The 20,033-nt window shown below is 48.2% G+C and overlaps 1 protein-coding gene across 4 annotated transcripts in view; it reads right to left on the reverse strand.

Moving 5' to 3' along the window:
- UBA1 (ubiquitin like modifier activating enzyme 1) overlaps window positions 1-20,033 on the reverse strand; it is a 155,118-nt gene that overhangs the window by 75,687 nt on the left and 59,398 nt on the right. The window lies entirely within an intron of this gene.

Below are 20,033 nucleotides of genomic sequence, written 5' to 3' on the forward strand. Positions count from 1 at the left end.
CCAATCCCCGAGGCACTCCACTACTCACCTTTCCCTCATCCGAGTGAATGCCATCAATCACCACCCTCTGGCATCTGTCCATCAACCAGTTCCTAACCCAGTTCACCACGTTGGGTCCTACCTTCAGCTTGTCAAGTTTATTCAAGAGCCTCCTATGGGGAACAGTAAAAGTTTTGCTGAAATCTAAGTCGATTACATCTATAGCACGTTCCCGATTCAATTCTCTGGTCACCCAGTCAAAGAATTCAATGAGATTAGTTTGGCACGATTTACCTTTGGTAAAACTATGCTGCCTCGGATCTTGCAACTTATTGACTTCCAGGAAATTCAATATCCTTTCCTTCAGCATCGCTTCCATTACTTTTCCAATAACCGAAGTGAGGCTTCCCGGCCTGTAGTTTCCAGCTTCTTCCCTATCACCATTTTTTTTGAAGAGGGACCATATCCACTCTTCTCCAATCCCACGGAACCTCTCCCATCTCCAAGGATTTATTAAACAAATCTTTAAGAGGACCCGCCAGAACCTCTCTGAGCTCGCTCAATATCCTGGGGTGGATCCCGTCCAGTCCCGTGGCTTTGTCCAGCTTTAGATTTTCAAGTTGTTCATACACACTCACTTCTGTGAACGGTGCTATATCTGCTCCATTATCATATGTACTTCTGCTAGTCAATCGTGGTCCTTTCTCCAGGATTTTCTTCAGTGAAAACATATTTGTTTAGCAAATTTGCTTTTTCATCATCATTATCCACATAGCGGTTCGCAGCATCTTTCAGTCCCACAATTCCATTTTTAGTCTTCCTCCTTTCACTAATATACCTGAAGATTTTGCTGTCGCCCCTCCGTACATTTCTAGCCATTTGTTCTTACACCTGCGCTTTCGCCAGACGTCTCTCTCTCTTGGCTTCTTTCCGTTTCATCTGATATTCCTCTCTGTGCTCCTCTTCTTGAGTTTTTCTGTATTTCATGAGCGCCAACTCTTTAGCCTTTATTTTCTCAGGCACTTGCTTGGAAAACCATATCGGTTTCCTTTTTCCCTTGCTTTTATTTACTCTCCTTACATAAAGGTTTGTGGCTATATTTATAGCTTCTTTCAGCCTGGACCACTGCCCTTCCACTTCTCATATGTCCTCCCAGCCCATCAGCTCCTTCCTCAGGTATTCACTCATTTTACTAAGCTTGAAATACAGAACTTTGAGTTTTGAGTGGCTGCCTTCCACTTCAGCTGTCATATCAAACCAAACTGTTTGATGGTCACTGTTGCCCAGGTAGGCACCCACTCGGAAATTTGACACACTATCTCCATTTGTGAGCAACAGATCCTGAGTCGCTCCCTCCCTCATGAGTTTTGTCATCATCTGAGCAAAGCAGTCCTCGTTCCCACCCACCCTCCCCAACTGTCCATTTATAGTCAATTATTCTAACTGAGACAAGAAGGGAATTTTCAATTTTCATTAGGGTTTTAATTACATATAGTTCCTAAGAAACAAACCCTAAATAAAACTACAAATTACACCAGTCATAAAGATCATTATTTCATGTAATATCCCTAGTACCTTAAGAAGTTTTAATTAAACAACTCTATAATATTAAGATGCAGACAGTAGTCCAGTAGCGAGAGGAGTGCTATCCAGTCTTTTGTATTCATTGTAACATGTATGATTATCTCCCATTTGGTGAGATGTCATACGCTGAGATTAACCAAATGGCTTCCTTGCTTACAAGTGGACTTTGAGTGAACGCCATTGACGGCTCTGTAGTAGAAGTGGAGCAGAGGGAGCAGCTTTATGTAAAAGGGTAAATTAGGCCTTACCTGCTAATTTGCTTTCCTTTAGTCCCTCCGGACCGGCCCAGAATGTGACTGATGGGTTGTGCACGCCTTCCAGCAGGTGGAGACTGAGAAAAAACTGACTAGCGAGCCAATAAGAGCCCTTGCCAGACAGAGAAAGATCCAGTAACAAAGTACCAAAGCAGAAGAAAAGAAATACATAACCTGTGCATCCAAAAACCCTGAGCAGCCACCGGCACATTGCCAACAAAGGGTGAGTGCAAATAGGACATTATAAACAGTCAGAAAACTTTTTTTTTTTGTAATAGAGAAATAAACTAGCAACACAGCTCCAATAAATAAAGAACCTCTGAAAACATAGATATCTGAAGGAAGGGATCTGGGCCGGTCTGGAGGGACTAAAGGAAAGCAAATTAGCAGGTAAGGCCTAATTTACCCTTCCTTAGCATCCCTCCGGACTGTCCCAGAATGTGACTGATGGGAAGTAACAAAGCAGTGCAATTATGGGAGGGACCCTAGCAGCCCCGCCGACAACACGCGCGCTCCGAAAGCAACCTACCGACGACTAAGAATGTCTAAACGGTAGTGCTTAGAAAAGGAATGAAAGGACGTCTAGGTCACCGCCCTAACAAATGTCCTCTGGAGGAACCAGACAACTCTCTGCCCACAAAGACTGAGAAAGCTGCCTGACCTCTCGTAGAATGAGCCTTAACATGGTCTGGAACAGTTTTCCCAGAAAGCAGATAGGCTGAAGCAATCATTTCCTTGAGCCAACGAGAAATAGTGGGTTTAGAGGCCATGAGCCTCTTACATGCACCTCCAATCAGATCGCCGAAGGTCATCCATAGATTTGATATAGTGCTTCAACACACGTTTGACATCCAAACACTTTAAACTTTGCTGCTCCTGCGAACCAGAGAAAGAACCTAACACAGGCAATACAACCGGCTGAGAAACATGAAACCGAGACAACACCTTGGGAAGAAAAGGTGGAACCGGCCGCAAAACTACGCGATCGGGACAGAACTCCAAAAAAGGAGATCTACACAACAACGCCTGCAACTCCGAAACTCGCCTAGCCGACGCAACGGCCACCAGAAACTCTGTCTTCAGAGTTAAATTCTTTAAAGTACAGGATGACAAAGGCTCAAAGGGAGGCTTAATAAGCACCGAAAGCACAAAATTCAGATCCCACGGAGGAAACAAATATTGAGAGGGAGGACAAAGAAGATTAACCCCTCTGAGGAAATGCACCACATCCGGATGACTAGCCAACGACTTCCCTTGAATAGAACCACGAAAACACAACAAAGCCGCAATCTGCACCTTAAGAGAAAACAAAGCCAAACCTTGGCCAAACCCTCACTGCAAAAAATCCAAAATCTGTGGCACCGAAGCTCCAAAAGGAGAAAGACTACACTCCGTACACCAATCTTCAAAGATCCTCCAAGTACGCACATAATTGAAAACAGTGGAACGCCGCTGAGACCGCAGCATAGTTGCAATAACCTGAGCAGAGTAACCTTTTTTTTAAGCTAACCTAGCCCTCCCAAGAGCCAGACCCTGCGACAAGAGATCTTGCGTGACTGGAAGCCTGAAGGTAAGATCCACCAGAAGACGTCGAAGGTTGGCATACCACAGCCTTCGAGGCCAATCTGGCGCCACCAAAATCAGACAACCCTTGTAATTCTCTACCTTCTGCAGAAGACGTCCTATCAGACGCCAAGGAGGAAAAGCATACATTAGCCCGTCCGGCCAGGATTGAAGGAGAGTGTCCACTCCGTGCGCTTTGGGATCTCTGCGACGACTGTAGAACAGAGGAAGCTTTGCATTGGCTGCGGATGCAAACAGATCCATTTTGGGAGCCCCCCAATGGTCTACCAACAGACGAAACGCCACTTTGCTTAGCGACCACTCTCCGGGATCGAGCATGTGACGACTGAGAAAGTCTGCCTAAACGTTTATAACTCCTGCTACATGAGCCGCTGACAGAGCCACCATGACTTCCGCCCATTGCAGAAGCAGAGACGCTTCCCGCTGTAACGGTAGACTCCTTGTCCCTCCATGCCGATTGATATATGACACCACTGTGGCATTGTCTGACATTACTCGCACCGCCCATCCTCTCAGAAAATGAAGAAAACTCTGAAGCGCCAGACTGATGGCCCTTGTTTCCAACAGGTTGATTGAACACGGTCTCTGGATGAGACCAAAGACCCTGAGCAACCTGCCCCTGACAGTGAGCACCCCAGTCTTGGACTAGCATCCGTCGTTACCACAATCCAACTGGGCTGATCCAGAGGCATACCTTTGGTTAAATTGGCCTCCCGAAGCCACCATCGCAGACTGGTCCTCACCTGCAATGAAAGTGGCAGATTGTGATGAAGCGACCCGGTCTGGGACGACCACCTGGAGAGAAGCGACTTCTGCAAAGGCCTCATGTGAGCCTCTGGCCCAGGGCACAGTCTCTATTGCTGCCACCATCAAACCCAGAATCTGAAGATAATCCCTTGCCGACGGACTGGACGTCTGTAAGAAGATTTGAATCTTGAGTCTGCAATTTGAGCACACGAGCCGGAGAAGAAACACACGACCCAGCTTTGTATCGAAGAGGACTCCCAGATACTCTAAGGACTAAGAAGGCTGAAGACGATTCTTTTGCATATTGACTACCCAACCTATGGATTGTAAGAAGTCGACTACCCAAGCCGTCACCTGAACACTTTCGTGGAAAGACTTTGCCCGAATCAACTCATCATCTAAATAAGGATGGACTAAAATACCTTCCGTTCTGAGAGCTGCCGCTACAACTACCATGACCTTGGTAAACGTGCGGTCGCAAGTCCGAAGGGAAGGGCTCGAAACTGAAAATGATGGCCTAGAACTGCAAAACGAAGAAAACGCCGATGTGCCGGACGAATTGGAACATGAAAATAGGCTTCTGTAAGATCTCGAGAAGTCAGAAACTCCCCAGCCCGCACTGCAACAATGACGGCCCAAAGAGTCTCCATCCGGAAAGAGGGCACTTTGAGAGCTCGATTGACTGCCTTGAGATCTAAAATCAGCCGGAAAGACTCCTCTTTCTTGGGCACCAGAAAATAAATGGAGTAACAGCCCTGACCCCTCTCCGCCGAAGGCACCGGACAAATCGCTCGAACATCCACAAGCATGCGGAGAGTAACTCGGACCGCGCCAGCCTTGACGCAAGACTGACAAGGGGATTGCAGGAAAGCATCTGAAAAAGGGTGAGCAAATTCTAATGCATACCCATCTTGAATAACCTCTAGAACCCACCTCTCTTGAAATTGCGCCAACCGAGATCCCACAGGGATTAGAGGCTGGGCCCGCACACCTTCATTGTTGAGAATGGGAAGAGGGAGAAGAGGAGGAAAAGGAACCCCGTCTCTCAACCTCCCTGAAAGTACTGAGTTCTTTGGAAGAATCTAGACCGTGGGCCCTGAAAACCTCTGGTTGGGCGAAAACGACAAAAATCACGACCTCTGCCACGAGCTGAGAAATGACCGCGGCCAGAACCTCTAGGCCAATCCTCTGGCAACCTCGAAACCTTAGCTTCTCCAACTCCTCACCAAAACAAAAAAGAACCCTTAAAGGGAAATTTACTGAGTTTGGACTTAGATGCCGCATCCGCTGACCAACCACGAAGCCAAAGAGTACGGCGAGCCACCACAGAAAAAGCCATAGACTTTGAAGAAGCTTGAAGCAAATCATACATAGCATCTGCCAAAAAAGCTGAAGCCATCTCCAGCTTAGCCACGTCATGATCAATAGCGGAAAGATCATCTGAAGAACGGTCTAAAACCCTCTCAAACCGCCGGAAACTCGCCCTCGCGACCAAGGAACCACAAATGGCAGCTTGCACTGCCAGAGCCGAAACATCAAAAACATTTTTCAACAGGAATTCAATCCGACGATTCTGAGGGTCCCACAGAGCTGTACCATCATCTACCGGAACCGTGTTTCGCTTAGTAACCGCGGAAACCACTGCATCCACTACAGGAGAACTTAAAAGATCTTTATTGAGGAACCGAGTAAAGCCTGCTCATGGGTCTAGCAAGCCGAAAACCAGAATCCGGACGCTCCCACTGAGCCTGGATATCCCTAATGTCCTGATGCATGGGAAAAGACTTACCGGCCCTGCGAACACCCTTGATCAGCAAATCCACCTTTCTAGGCTCAACCACAGAACTATCCTGGTCGTCAAAACGGAGAGTAGAGGAAACTTGAGAAATAAGTTCCTGAAGGTCATCCTTATGAAAGATTCTGACCACCGAAGGATCCTCCCCCAAAGGAAGGGACTCTTCTCCATCTACTGCCTGACTAAAATCCTCAGAAAATTCCTTTTCAGGGAGCCATGACTCCTCTGCCAGAGCAGGTAACTCTTGCACAAGATCAAAGGAATCCTCCTGCTCTGCCTGCACAGATTGCCTGACCCTTTTTAAAAGGCACAGAAGAACCCTCCAGAGATCTCTTTATTGGAGGGTCAGCAGGGGCAGACTGATGTAACAAGAAGGCTTGGTACATCTGAACTACAAATTCAGGAGGGAAACCAGCTGCCCCCTGAGACAAAATTGGAGTTGGAGCAGACGGCAGCAAAGGCAGAGAGGCCTGAGAAGCGTCCGAACCAGCAACATCCAAGATGGCAGACGTTCCTGCCAAAACCGGCATTGAGGGAGCGGGAGACGCGACCGCATTACCAACACCCGAATCTCCCCCCTCCCCAGTACTACCGATACCGGCGATTTAGCCGATCCTGCACTCTGCTCCTCAAAAATTTCCTCCGCAGTGCAGAATTTGCAGACGCCGCTTGACCAGAGGCCCCGATGCTGACAAACGGCGCATCGGCGCAATCTCTCCGACATTGAAAACAGCTGAGGAAAACAAACTAACTCCGAAAACAAAAGCGCTGTTCACAATCAAACACCAAAGGAGCTGCCCTGCTTGCCCAACCTCAGGCACAAACAGCAACGCTGTAAATCATGGACCCAAAGCCCGGATTTTTTCTTTTTTTTTTTACTTTTAAGTGCAGCTGCCTCTACAGTTCTTACAAGGAAGAGCTGGAGGAAAGTTCACCTCAAGACTGTTCCTGACAACAGAAAATTTAAAATTATGCTCTTTCTTCAGGGAGGAACAGGGGGAAGGGACTCGACCACCCGAGTGTGACACCCCCGGGGCAAACAGAGACCCCCACAAAGCAGGTTTTTTTTTTTTTTTTAAAGATGCACAGTAATTAGCTGAACCTTTCACCAGAAAAATTAACGAGAATAGAGAAAGAATGAGACTGAAGGACTCACCACCTTCCACCTGCTGGAGACTGAGATTACTGGATCTTTCTCTGGCAAGGGCTCTTATTGGCTCGCTAGAGTCACAGTTTTTTTTCAGTCTCCACCTGCTGGAAGGCGTGCACAACCCATCAGTCACATTCTGGGCCGGTCCGGAGGGATGCTAAGGAAGAAAAGATTTACACATTTGCAAAACAAATTCAGGAGGGAATCCCCCCTCAGGAAGTTCCTGCTGGTGATGAGAAAGCTGAGAAGAAAACCCTAAATCACAAGTCCTTAAGAGAAGCCAGCCTCTCTGCCTTGGTATTTTGTTTCTCTAAAATGGCAGCGTTTCCCACCAAAACTGAAACTATCCAAGTCCCTGCATCGGTAAGATGAAAAACCACAGCGTTTACAGAAGAAACCACCAGCTCGGCAGACAATAATAGTTAGGAGCTCCCTGACCGTGCAACACTTACAAACATCAGCCGTCAAAATGCCCCTTCTTTGACAGACCCCACAGCACTTCAAGTTTCTCTGCCATATTCAGCTTTTTTTTTTTTTTTTTTTTTTAATGCTGAAACTCTTCTAGCAAGGAAACAGCCATCTAGAAGTGAACCAAGGTATGGCTGCTGAAGGAAGCTAAAAATAGAGCTGCTTTGCTCCTTTTTTTTTAACTTGGAAACAGCATGGCCGTCTCTCCTGACTCTCTGGACACCCTTCCCGCAAAGGGGCTGAGACAATGCAAATCGAAACTTCATTCAACAGAACATAGAAGCACTAAAACAAATATTTGGGAGGATTTTATGGGGGGGGGGGGGGGGGGGGGGGGAACAGATCCAGCCAAGGTTTAACACCCCTGAGGACTTACTGAAAACCCCCACAGGTATCAGCCTTCAACTTTAAGAGAAACACCGGAGCACAGAATGCACTGAATACAATAATAATTTTTTTTTTTAAGCCAAAAAGGGAGAAAATAGAAAGACTGAAGGGCTCACCTCCTTCCACCTGCTGGATACTGAGAATACAACCTGCAGCAGGTATTCTCCGAGGACAAGCAGGCTGAATATTCTCACAGATGGGTCGTCGTCCGCGACGGCCCAGGAGACCGGAACATAGAAAAATCTCGAAGTCTCGAGAACACTCAGTCGCACAGGCCGCGCACGCGCGGCTTCCCGCCCGCGACGCGAGCGTGTCCCCTTCAGTTATATAAACAGCAAAATAGAAAACTGGAACAACTCCAAGGGGAGGAGGAAGGGAATGTGAGAATATTCAGCCTGCTGTCCTCTGACAATACCTGCTACAGGTACGTATCTTCATTTTCTCGGAGGACAAGCAGGCTCAATATTCTCACAGATGGGGTGGGGTATCCCTAGCCCCCAGGCTCACTCAAAACAAAGAATATTGGTCAATTTGGGCCTCGCAACAGCGAGGACATAACAGATTGACCTAAAAAGAAACATAAGTGAGAGTGCAGCCTGGAACAGAACAGAAATGGGCCTAGGAGGGTGGAGTTGGATTCTAAACCCCGAACAAATTCTGCAGCACCAACTGCCCAAACCAACTGTTGCGTCGAGTATCCTGCTGAAGGCAGTAATGAGATGTGAATGTGTGGACTGATGACCACGTTGCAGCCTTGCAAATCTCTTCAATGAAGGCTAAGTGAGCCACTGACGCAGCCATGGCTTGAACATTATGAGCCGTGACATGGCCCTCCAGAGTCAGCCCAGCTTGGGCATAAGTGAAGGAAATGCAATCTGCTAGCCAATTTGAGATGGTGCATTTTCCGATGGCGACTCCCCTCCTGTTGGGATTAAAACAGCTGGGCGGACTGTCTATAGGGATTTGTCCACTCCACGTAAAAGGTCAATGCTCTCTTGCAGTCCAAAGTGTGCAACTTGTCTTCACCAGGGCAGGTATGAGGACGGCGAAAAAATGTTGGCAAGACAATTGACTGGTTCAGATGGAACTCAGACACCACCTTCGGCAAGAACTTAGGGTGAGTGCAGAGGACTACTCTGTTATGATGAAACTTGATATAAGGTGCATGCACTACCAGGGCTTGACTGACTCTACGAGCTGAAGTAACAGCCACCAAGAAAATGACCTTCCAGGCCAAATACTTCAGATGGCAGGAATTCAGTGGCTCAAAAGGAGCTTTCATAAGCTGAGTGAGAAAGACATTGAGATTCCATGACACTGGTGGAGGTTTGACAGGGGGCTTTGACAAAAGCAAACCTCTCATGAAACGAACAACTAAAGGCTGTCCAGAGATAGGCTGACCTTCTACACGTTGATGATAAGCACTGATTGCACTAAGATGAACCCTTATGGAGTTGGTCTTAAGACCAGACTCTGATAGGTGTAGAAGGTATTCAAGCAGGGTCCGTGTGGGACGAGAAAAAGGATCTAGGGCTCTGCTGTCACACCAGATGGCAAACCTCCTCCATTTGAAAGAGTAACACTTCTTCATGGAATCTTTCCTGAAAGCAAGCAAGACTCGGGAGACACCCTCTGAAAGACCCAAGGAAGCAATTTCTAAGCTCTCAACATCCAGGCCATGAGAGCCAGAGACTGGAGGTTGGGATGTAGAAGCGACCCCTCGATCTGGGTGATGAGGGTCGGAAAACACTCCAATCTTCATGGTTCTTCGGAGGTGCAATCAGAATCATGGTTCCGCGGTCTTGGTTGAGTTTCAGCAGAGTCTTCCCTACTAGAGGTATAGAAGGATACGCATACAGAAGGCCTGTCCTCCAATGAAGGAGAAAAGCATCCAACGCTAGTCTGTCGTGGGCCTGAAGTCTGGAACAGAACTGGACTTTGTGATTGATCTGAGTGGCAAAAAGATCCACCGAGGGGGTGCCCCACTCTCAGAAGATCTGATGACTTCATTGATGTTCAGAGACCACTTGTGAGGTTGCATAATCCTGCTCAACCTGTCGGCCACACTGTTTTTTTACTCCTGCCAGATACATGGCCTGGAGAAGCATGCCATGATGGTGCGCCCAAAGCCACATCCTGATGGCTTCCTGACACAAAAGGCAAGATCAGGTGCCCCCCTGCTTGTTGGTGTAATACATAGCAACCTGATTGTTTGTCTGAATTAAAATGATTTGGTTGGACAGCCGATCTCTGAAAGCCTTGAGAGCGTTCCAGATCGCTCGTAATTCCAGGAGGTTGATCTGAAGATCTTTTTCCTGAAAGGACCAAGCTCCTTGAGTGTGAAGTCCATCTATATGAGCTCCCCACCCCAAGAGGGATGCATCTGTCGTCAGCACTTTTTGTGGCTGAGGAATTTGGAATGGATGTCCCAAGGTCAAATTGGATCAAATGGTCCACCAGTGAAGGGATCTGCAAAACTCGGTGGAGACATGGATTACATCCTCTAGATCCCCTGTGGCCTAGCACCACTGGGAAGCTAGGGTCCATTGAGCTGATCTCATATGTAGGCGTGCCATGGGAGTTACATGAACTGTGGAGGCCGTGTGTCCTAAGAGTCTCAACATCTGCTGAGCTGTGATCTGTTGAGGCAGTCGAGCCGTGGACACGAGGGCCAGGAGATTGTCTGCCCTTGCCTGGGAAAGATAAGCTCAAGACGTCCGTTTGTCCAACAGAGCTCCAATGAACTCCAATTTCTGTATAGGGACAAGGTGGGACTTGGGATAATTGATTACAAACCCCAGTAGCTCCAGCAGTCGAATAGTCATGCACATGGACTGTAGAGCCCCTGCCTCCGAGGTGCTCTTCACCAGCCAATCGTCGAGATAAGGGAACACATGCACTCCCAGTCTGCGTAGCAATGCTGCGACAACTGCCAAGAATTTTATGAAGACCCTGGGCACAGAAGAAAGGCCAAAGGGTAGCACGCAGTAAAGTGCCGAGTTCCCAGGTGAAATCGAAGACACTTCCACTTCCTATGAGCTGGGAGTATCAAGATGTGGATATAGGCATCCTTTAAGTCCAGAAAGCATAGCTAATCGTTCTCTTGAATCATGGGAAGAAGGGTGCCCAGGGAAACAATCCTGAACTTTTCTCGGACTATGAATTTGTTCAGGGCCCTTAGGTCTAGGATGGGACACATCGTCCCTATTTTCTTTTGCACAAGGAAGTACCTGGAATAGAATCCCAGCCCTTCTTCCCCTGGTGGAACGGGTTCGATCGCACTGGCCTTTATAAAGGCGGAGAGTTCCTCTGCAAGTACCTGCTTGTGCTGGGAGCTGAAGGACTGAGCTCCCGGTGGGCAATTTGGAGGCTTTGATACCAGAGAGCATCCTAACCGGACTACTTGAAAGAACCCACCTGTTGGAGATTATAAGAGGCCACATTTGATGGAAAAATATCAACCTCCCCCCGACGGGCAAGCCATCCAGCACAGACACTTTTTCTGAGGTTATGCTGCACTGGAGCCAGTCAAAAGCCCGCCCCTTGCTTTTGCTGGGGAGCCCTAAGGGGGCCTTAAGTGCACGGTGTTGACGGGAACGTGCGTGCTGGGAATGAGCCTGAACCAGCTGCTGAGAAGCAGGAGTGTACCTACGCCTATTATAGGAATAGGGAGCACTCCTCTTCCCTCCAAAAAACCTCCTGGATGAGGAGGTGGTAGCATTAGACGCCTGGCGGGAGAGAGAATCCATAGCATCATGGTGCTTTTAGATCTGATCAACCGTGTCCTCTACCTTCTCTCCAAAATGATTATCCCCCCGGCAAGGAACATCCGCTGCTGGGTCTTATGATCCAGGTCAGAGACATGCAGACATGAGAGTCTGCGCATCACTATACCTTGAGCAGCTACTTAGGATGCCACATCAAAAGTGTCATAAGTACCCCTGGCCAGGAATTTGCAACACGCCTTCTGCTGCCTGACCACCTGGTGAAAAGGTTTGGCAAGCTCCGGAGGGAGTGCTTCCACCAAACTAGACAGTTGCCTCACCGAGTTCTGCAAGCGAATGCTCTTGTAGAGTTGGTAAGTTTGGATTTTGGCAGCGAGCATAGCGGCCTGATACGTACGCCTCCCAAAAGAATCCAAGGTCCTAGACTCTCTGCCGGGGGGTGCCGAGGCATAGCAGAGTCCACCACCATGGAATCGTGAGGAAGTTGGGCCTTTACCATTACAGGCTCTCCATGGACTCTGTACTGGGACTCGGATTTTTTGGGGACCACAGGATTCGAAAGAGGGCACGACCAATTTCGCATAAGCACTTCTCTGAGTGTATTATGCAGGGGGACCGTTGCAACGTCAGCAGGTGGAGAAGGATAATCCAAGACCTCGAGCACCTCGGCCCTGGGCTCATCCACAACCTCCATAGGGAATGGAATGTCCTTAGACATTTCCCGAACAAAAGATGAGAAAGAAAGACTCTCAGATGGAGACATCCTACTTTCAAACAGGCGGAGTGGGATCAGAGGGTACACCACATGACTCTTCCTCCAAAAAGTACGTCTTCCTCCTCTTCCCACGAGCGCTCATCCTCGCTATCAGACAAAAGCTCCCTGAGATCGACGACCTCGTTGGGGGGGATGTCAAGAAGTCGACCCCTGCCTGGACTCCAGCGAAGCTTCCTCTACCGACGTCGAGGGGGAAATCGACCCGGGTGGCGGCCGGCAACGAGGACGGAGACCTCACCACAGGCGATGGCCCAGATGCCACCTCCGCAGTCGGTACAGAAAGCGCAAGCACCACCGACACCGAAGCGGACTGGCGGAGCAACCCTTCCAGAAGGGCTCGATGCTTCCATCGGAAAAGGCTGGGGGGCCGGTGCAGGTGTCAGAATCTGAGGGGGCTCAAGAGCCGGTACCAGGCTGCCAGATGACGGACGCACTGGTACCTCTTGTAAGGAGGGCGAGTGGTCCTCCCGGCGCCGATGCTTCTTGGGTGCTGACTCCTTCGGCTTCCCGGAGCTCTTGGTACCGTGCTTCTTAGCCTTCGCTTGACACCAGTCATCGAGACTCCTCGGTACCAAAGAGGACATGGAATCCTCACGCCTCCTCGGGGCTGGGTCCGACGGAAGTCGGTCCTGGGGGGGCCTGCATAGCAGAAGGCCTCGAGATAGGTAGAGACCCACTCGATGTCTCTGCTCCCAGCGCGATACGGCCGTTCGGCAGCCATTACCTGCACTCTCAATGTCGCTGCTTCCCTTGACATTGACCTCGGTACCGATGTCGATGCCGACGTCGAAGGACCGGACGTCAGAAAAAAAAAAAAAAAAGTTTCTCAAGCTGAGCCTCCCGGGCCACTTGGGTCCGTTTCTTCATCAATTTACACAGCTTACAGGCAGCCGGCAGATGGTCGGGCCCAAGGCACTGAAGAGACCACATGTGGGGGTCGGTACTCAATATGGTCCGGTTGCAGCAAGTACAACGCTTGAAGCCGCTGGGAGTCCTCAGTGACATGGACGGAAATATGGACGGAAAAACAGTGGCTGCGAAATTAAAAGGCTCGATGGTGCCAAAGAAAAAGGCACAAAAAAAAGGGGAAAAAGACCCAGCCGAGCAGCCTAAAAACGGCTGTAAGAAAAGGAAACTTGGTCACGCTGAGCGATGGCTGTGTGAGAGAACAGCTCCACACGCCAGTAACGAAGATCAATAATATATAACTACAGGTGGCGAAATCGGAGCACACGATCGGACTTAGTGAGCATTAGAGGAGCTGCGGAGCACGGGGATGGCAGGCAAAGAGGCGTCTGGACCCCGCAAATCTTTAAAAGACTTTTCTTACCGGCCGCTGCAGATGGTGGACAAGATGGCGCCCGCGGAAGAAAGCGGGAAAGCAGACAAGGCCCGACGCGATAGATCTCCAGTAGATATTGCGGTGGAGGGGGAACTCTCTGCAAAAGACTTCTGGGCACTGCTGGAGGTGATTCGAGCGGATATTAAAGGGGTCCGCGAAGATTTCGCGACCCTAGCAGCTGAGCTCCGGGGCGAGGTCTCCGAGATGGGACACCGCGTGGAGGAGCTGGATGAACAAATGGAGAGCCAGCAGGAAGCCCTGAGCTCCGTCGAACTGACGCTGGAAGCGCAACAGGCCATGTGCAGGTCCCTGAGTGAGAAGGTGGAAGACCTAGAAAATCGAGGGAGGAGAGCTAATTTACGTTTCAGAGGCATACCGGAGCAAGCTGAATATGTGAACTGCGAACAGACCATACAGCAAATTGCGAGTATGCTGCTATCAGAAGAGGGGCAAGAAATGACGCCCTCCATGATCAAAATAGACAGAGCGCATAGAATGCTGGCACGCACGAAAGCTAACGTGCCCCGGGACATTATTGCATGCTTTACGGAATACAAAACAAAGGAAGCTATCCTCCGTAAGGCACGGAAATTGGAAGTGGTGCATTGGGAATCCCTCCCTATTGAAATATATCAAGACCTTGCCCCTGCCACTTTAAAACGACGGGCGGAGCTGCGGAACTATACCAGATACTTGCGAGATAAAGGAATACCTTACAGATGGCAGCACCCTTTTGCTTTGACATATAACCAAGATGGAAAATGGCACAGGGTTACTACTGCGGAGGAAGCTCGGGATAAATGGCCAGAAGTAGAGGCACCCCGGAGGCCCCCGGAGGAACAGACCAGAGTGGAAGGGGATGCACGCCCGATAAGACAACGCTGGACGCGAGTGGCGAGAGGCAAGGGACGCCTCACTAGACAACAATCTGAGAAGCAGCTGACATCAGCACGATTTAAGATAACTTGACTGCTGTATTATGAACATTGAGGCTCAAGGTTTGGTTGATGTGATGTGTGTGCTCACGAGTTGATATGTATGGGGAAAGTAAGGGAGATAAGAATGTAGTTATAAACAAGGATATGGGACACTGGGATATCTTCTGGCGAATGGGTAGTCACCGTTCTCACAATTTGGAGGTGGGATACAGTTTTCCCATCGGTTAAAGAAGGAGAGGGGAAGGGAGGAGGGAGGGGGTTGGGTTTCGGGGTTCTCTCGGGAAACTGATATCACTACACATTGTTTAGATAAGTTGCAACGGATCAGGAGGAAGGCTGATAGACTTATAGATAAGGCCCCACCATGATTGGGTTTACATGCTTATCATTTAATGTACGAGGTCTTAACTCTCCTCTAAAACGTAGGAGGCTTTTTCGAGAGGCACAAAGGGTGAAGGCAGAAGTGCTCTTTATACAGGAAACACACCTGTTACCCCGACACGAACATCTGCTACAGCACTCTAGATACCCTCACCAATTCCTGGCATCTAATAGGCAACCAGCAAAAACAGCGGGTGTGGGGATACTATTTAAACAAGGGCACCAATGGGAAATACAAATGGTCAAGAGAGATGTGGGGGGCAGGTTTGTGATTGTGGTGGGGAGCCTCGGGGGTCATACCTACACCTTAGTTAACATTTACGCCCCGAACCACGCGCAAGGAGCCTTTTTTGAGACACTGAGCGCTCAGCTGTCACGCAGTGTGCAAGGGGAGCTTTTGCTGGGAGGGGACTTTAATTTGACGATGGACCCCTCTTTAGACAACTCTAGTGGGACAGCGAATTATGCACAATCAGATCGGGATAACTTGCTTCAGTTCTTAAATCAATGGGGCCTGGTGGATATGTGGAGGGTGTTACATGGGGGAGAGAGGGACTATACATGCTTCTCGGCTCCCCATGATTCCTATTCAAGAATAGATATGTGGATGGGGAGCGCGGGTGTGACTATGCAAGTGGAATCTTCAGAAATACATACAAGAACATGGTCGGATCACGCCCCTCTCTCTATAACACTCCGGGGATTCCCAGTAAAAGATAGACAGGTGAGGTGGCAGCTCCCCGATAGAGTATTAGACGATCCAAAAACTGTTCAGAAAATCGCAGGAGAGATCAGGGAGTTTTTGCAATTTAATGATACTCCGGGCATAGCACCAGAGATTTTATGGGAAAGCCTGAAGGTAGTGATTAGGGGGTCCTTGATCTCTATACAAGCCTTTATTCAGAAAGACCATAAGGAAAAAGAAACAATCCTGAGACAAACAATACATCGGTTAGACCCATTGGCCAAACAGAATCAGGCCTCCCCGAGCCAGCAAGAGGAACTGCACAGAGCTAGGGTGCAATTGCTGGATTTGGACCTCAAAGTTATTAAAGAGCAGATGCAGAAGACACAACAGGAATTCTATGAATTCAATAACAAAGCTAGTAAATTACTAGCATATAAATTAAGACAGTTAAGGCAAAGGAATGTCATTAGTAGAGTGAGAACAGAGGATGGGCGGCTTTGGGATCAACCGGCAGAGATTAAGAGACTCTTTGTGGAATACTATCAGAGACTCTATAGCCCAGAGGAGGGGATGGAGGAGGAGGCCATTCGGGCCTATCTGAGTAACATAGATATGCCAACTCTTAGGGGGAATGATTATGAGATGCTATCTGCCCCCATAGAGCTAGAAGAGGTGACATCAGCAATCAAGGGTCTGCCTAGTGGAAAAGCTCCAGGAGCAGATGGGTATAATAACCGATTCTATAAATGTTTTAACTCGTTATTGGCACCAATTCTACTTAGAGTATTTAATACTATACAGGCTGACACCGGGCTCCCAAGATCTTGGCGCCTAGCTGAGGTGGTTTTATTATTAAAGCCACATAAAGATCCGCAAAGTTGTGGCTCATATAGGCCTATTTCCCTGCTGGGGACTGACTATAAAATATTGACCACCATCTTGGCTGCCCGGCTGCAGAAAGTACTCCCATATCTGGTTCACGAGGACCAAGCCGGGTTCATAGCAAATAGACAGACCTTTGACAATACTAGGCGAGCACAATATCTATTGGATAGAATTAAACAATTGGGACATCCGGCAGTGTTTGTGTCACTGGATGCCGAGAAGGCGTTTGATAGAGTGCTGTGGCCCTTCCTGTTTGAACTGCTACGGAAGGTTGGAATTGGCGGGCAATACTTAAGCTGGGTCACGGCGCTCTACCAACGGCCGATGAGTCGGCTGCGAATTAATGACACGACAACAGAGCCTTTTGAATTGTTTAGAGGTACAAGACAGGGATGTGCCCTCTCCCCATTACTGTTCGCACTAGCCATGGAACCACTAGCAATCTTGATCCGAGCAGAAGTTACAGTACAAGGCATTAGAATTGGGAGGCATGAAACCAAACTACTGCTTTATGCAGATGATATACTGCTGACACTGTCGCAACCTGAGATATCGTTGCAAGCTGTAATGCAGATAATTCAGGGATACGGTCAGGTGGCTGGTCTCAAAATTAATATGCAGAAGTCTGAGATCATGCCCATACAGTGCTCGAATGAGCTACAGGAACAGCTACAAACCTCCTTCCATCTTCTCTGGTCGCCTCAGTATATTAGATACTTGGGGGTTAATTTAACGCCAGACACTGGGGACCTATTTCGAGAGAACTTTTTACCTAAACTACGCGAACTTTTGCAAGAATTGGACAGATGGGGAGGGTTACACATGTCATGGATGGGTAGAATAGCAGCGGTTAAGATGACACTGCTCCCCAAACTCCTGTATCTGTTTATGGCAGTGCCAGTTCATATACCATACACATTTTTTCACACTCTTCATAAGAAAGTGTTCGCCTTTATCTGGCGTAGAAGACCTCCTCGAGTGGCTCGTAGTGTCCTCTTTCAACTACGGAAAGATGGGGGTATGGGAGTGCCCAACTTTAGCCTATATTATAGAGCTGCCCTATTTCAGATGCTATCCACAGTACAGAGAGGCCCGAATAAGCGGTGGACCTACGATGCGCAATGGGGCTTAAAAGGGGTGCCAATATGGGCAGTAGCGTGGCTCCCCTTGCCGCTCATACGAGACCTTATTTCGGAAATACGGGGTCCGATGGGGGTGATCCTGGGGGAATGGGTTAGATGTAGAGCGGCATGGTTCCCTGGGCGTAAATATCATGTGATGACCCCTATCATTTTTGCAACCGACTTCACTCCAGGTCGGACAGATGGGGTATATAGACATTGGTCTGCAGCCTCGTTGCGCTTACTGGGCCAAATATGGGAAGATGGGAAATGTCATTCATTTCACACACTCCAGGAGGAATTTGGGTTAGGGGACAAAGACTACTTCTCGTACATGCAGATTAGAGACTTTATACAGAGAAAAGCGAGAGAGGACTTATCCCTTGCAGACACAGAGCTTGAGTTAGCCATCAGATCAGGGGAAGGTAAAGGGGGGATATCCCGCATTTACAGAGCTCTGTTGCATAAGACCCAACCACTGGGCAAATACATTAAGAAGTGGGAGATGACACTGGGTGCCACATATGATCCACAGGTCTGGAAAAGAATATTTAAACGTTTATTGGCATTTTCAGTAGCTACTCCTTTATTGGAAAATGGGTATAAGATGTTGTATCAATGGTATATGACCCCGAGCCGACTTTTCCGCATTTTTAAAAATGGATCGGCACTCTGCTGGCGTAGGTGCGGGGCAGAAGGTACATTTTGGCATATCTGGTGGGATTGCCCAATGATACAGCAGTTCTGGCAGGACTTACAGTCCAGGCTGCAGAGCGGGATGGGGCTGGTGATAAAGTTTGATGCTGACATATGTCTGTTAAATTTAGTTGCAAAAGAGAGTAAAGGCTCCTGCTCAGCACTTTTACGATATATTGTTACAGCAGCCAGGACTTTAATTGCAAAGTACTGGAAACAACAGACACTACCCACTGTGGACCAAGTGCTTACTAAGGTGGACTATTGCTGTATGATGGATAAATTGACTGCCATGCGAAGAGGAGGAATGATGAGATTTCTTAAAACCTGGTCCACTTATGTAGAGTGGCGAGGGCTTACAGAATGAGGAGTATACTTGGTGATTTTGGTGGCAAAACAATGTGTAACCTTGTGATGATGTGTTCCTGAGAGGGGTGGGAGGGGGGAGTTCAGGGGGGTTTTATGTTTTTTTTTTTTTTTTTTTTTTTTTTTTTTTGTTGGTACTGCATAATGTATGGCATATACTGTCAATACGCGTTAATGTATGCTCTGAAAATTGTTAACTTTAATAAAAAGATAAATAAAAAAAAAAAAAAAAAAAAGAAAAGGAAACTTGAAAAATAGTGACAAAAACTAAAAGTATAAAGGAAAAAATACTTTTTTTTTTAAGACTAAAAAAATATAAAAAGGGAAAAGAAAAGAATCAAAAGGAAGCAATAAACGCTTTAGTGAGTCTCCTGTATCAAAACTGCGAGCAGCAGCAAAACTTCGTTACTGCCAAGGCACAGACGAAAAGAAACTGAAGGGGACACGCTCGCGTCGCGGGAAGCTGTTCGCGCATGCGCAGTGCGCTCGGCCCACGCGACGGAGCGTTCACGAGACTTCAAGATTTTTCTATGTTGTTTCGTTCTCCTGGGCCGTCACAGACGATGCCATCTGTGAGAATATTCAGCCTGCTTGTCCTCGGAGAATGAATCTCACGCTAGCTAACCAGGGCTCTTATTGGCTCTCACTAGAGTCAGAATTCTCAGTCCCCACCTGTTGGAAAGCGTGCACAACCTATCAGTCAAATTCTGGGCTGGTCCAGAGGGACGCTAAGGAAGTCAGTATTTTACAAACTGTTCTGTGGCACAAAAATTCAATGGCTCTACTGGCCTTACGCATGGCCCTAACACAACTGTTCTCTTCCAGCATCATATGGTACCTGAACTCTTGGCACTGGTCTCAAGATTATAGAACAGCACAACAACACATGGCACCAGAAGGAAACAGCTGTTCTGAGATCAAGGGGAAGGCGAGAAAGGGGTGGGGGGGGGGGGGGGGGTGACCAACCCGATGGGGATCTGGACAAGCTACTGGAGACTGACCATGAAGAAAGATGATCAAGGCTGGTGGGAGGAACTGAGGGGAATTACAGAGGATGCTCTAAAGGAAACTCTTCCCCCAGGGAAGATTCCCCAGTTGAACTCCTCTACCCTCCTGAAGGTTCCTTAATCCAAAAAGGTTACTCAAAAAATAAAGATACATATAATAA

The sequence above is a fragment of the Microcaecilia unicolor genome, chromosome 2 (genome assembly GCF_901765095.1).
Source record: "Microcaecilia unicolor chromosome 2, aMicUni1.1, whole genome shotgun sequence".
NCBI lineage: Eukaryota > Metazoa > Chordata > Amphibia > Gymnophiona > Siphonopidae > Microcaecilia > Microcaecilia unicolor.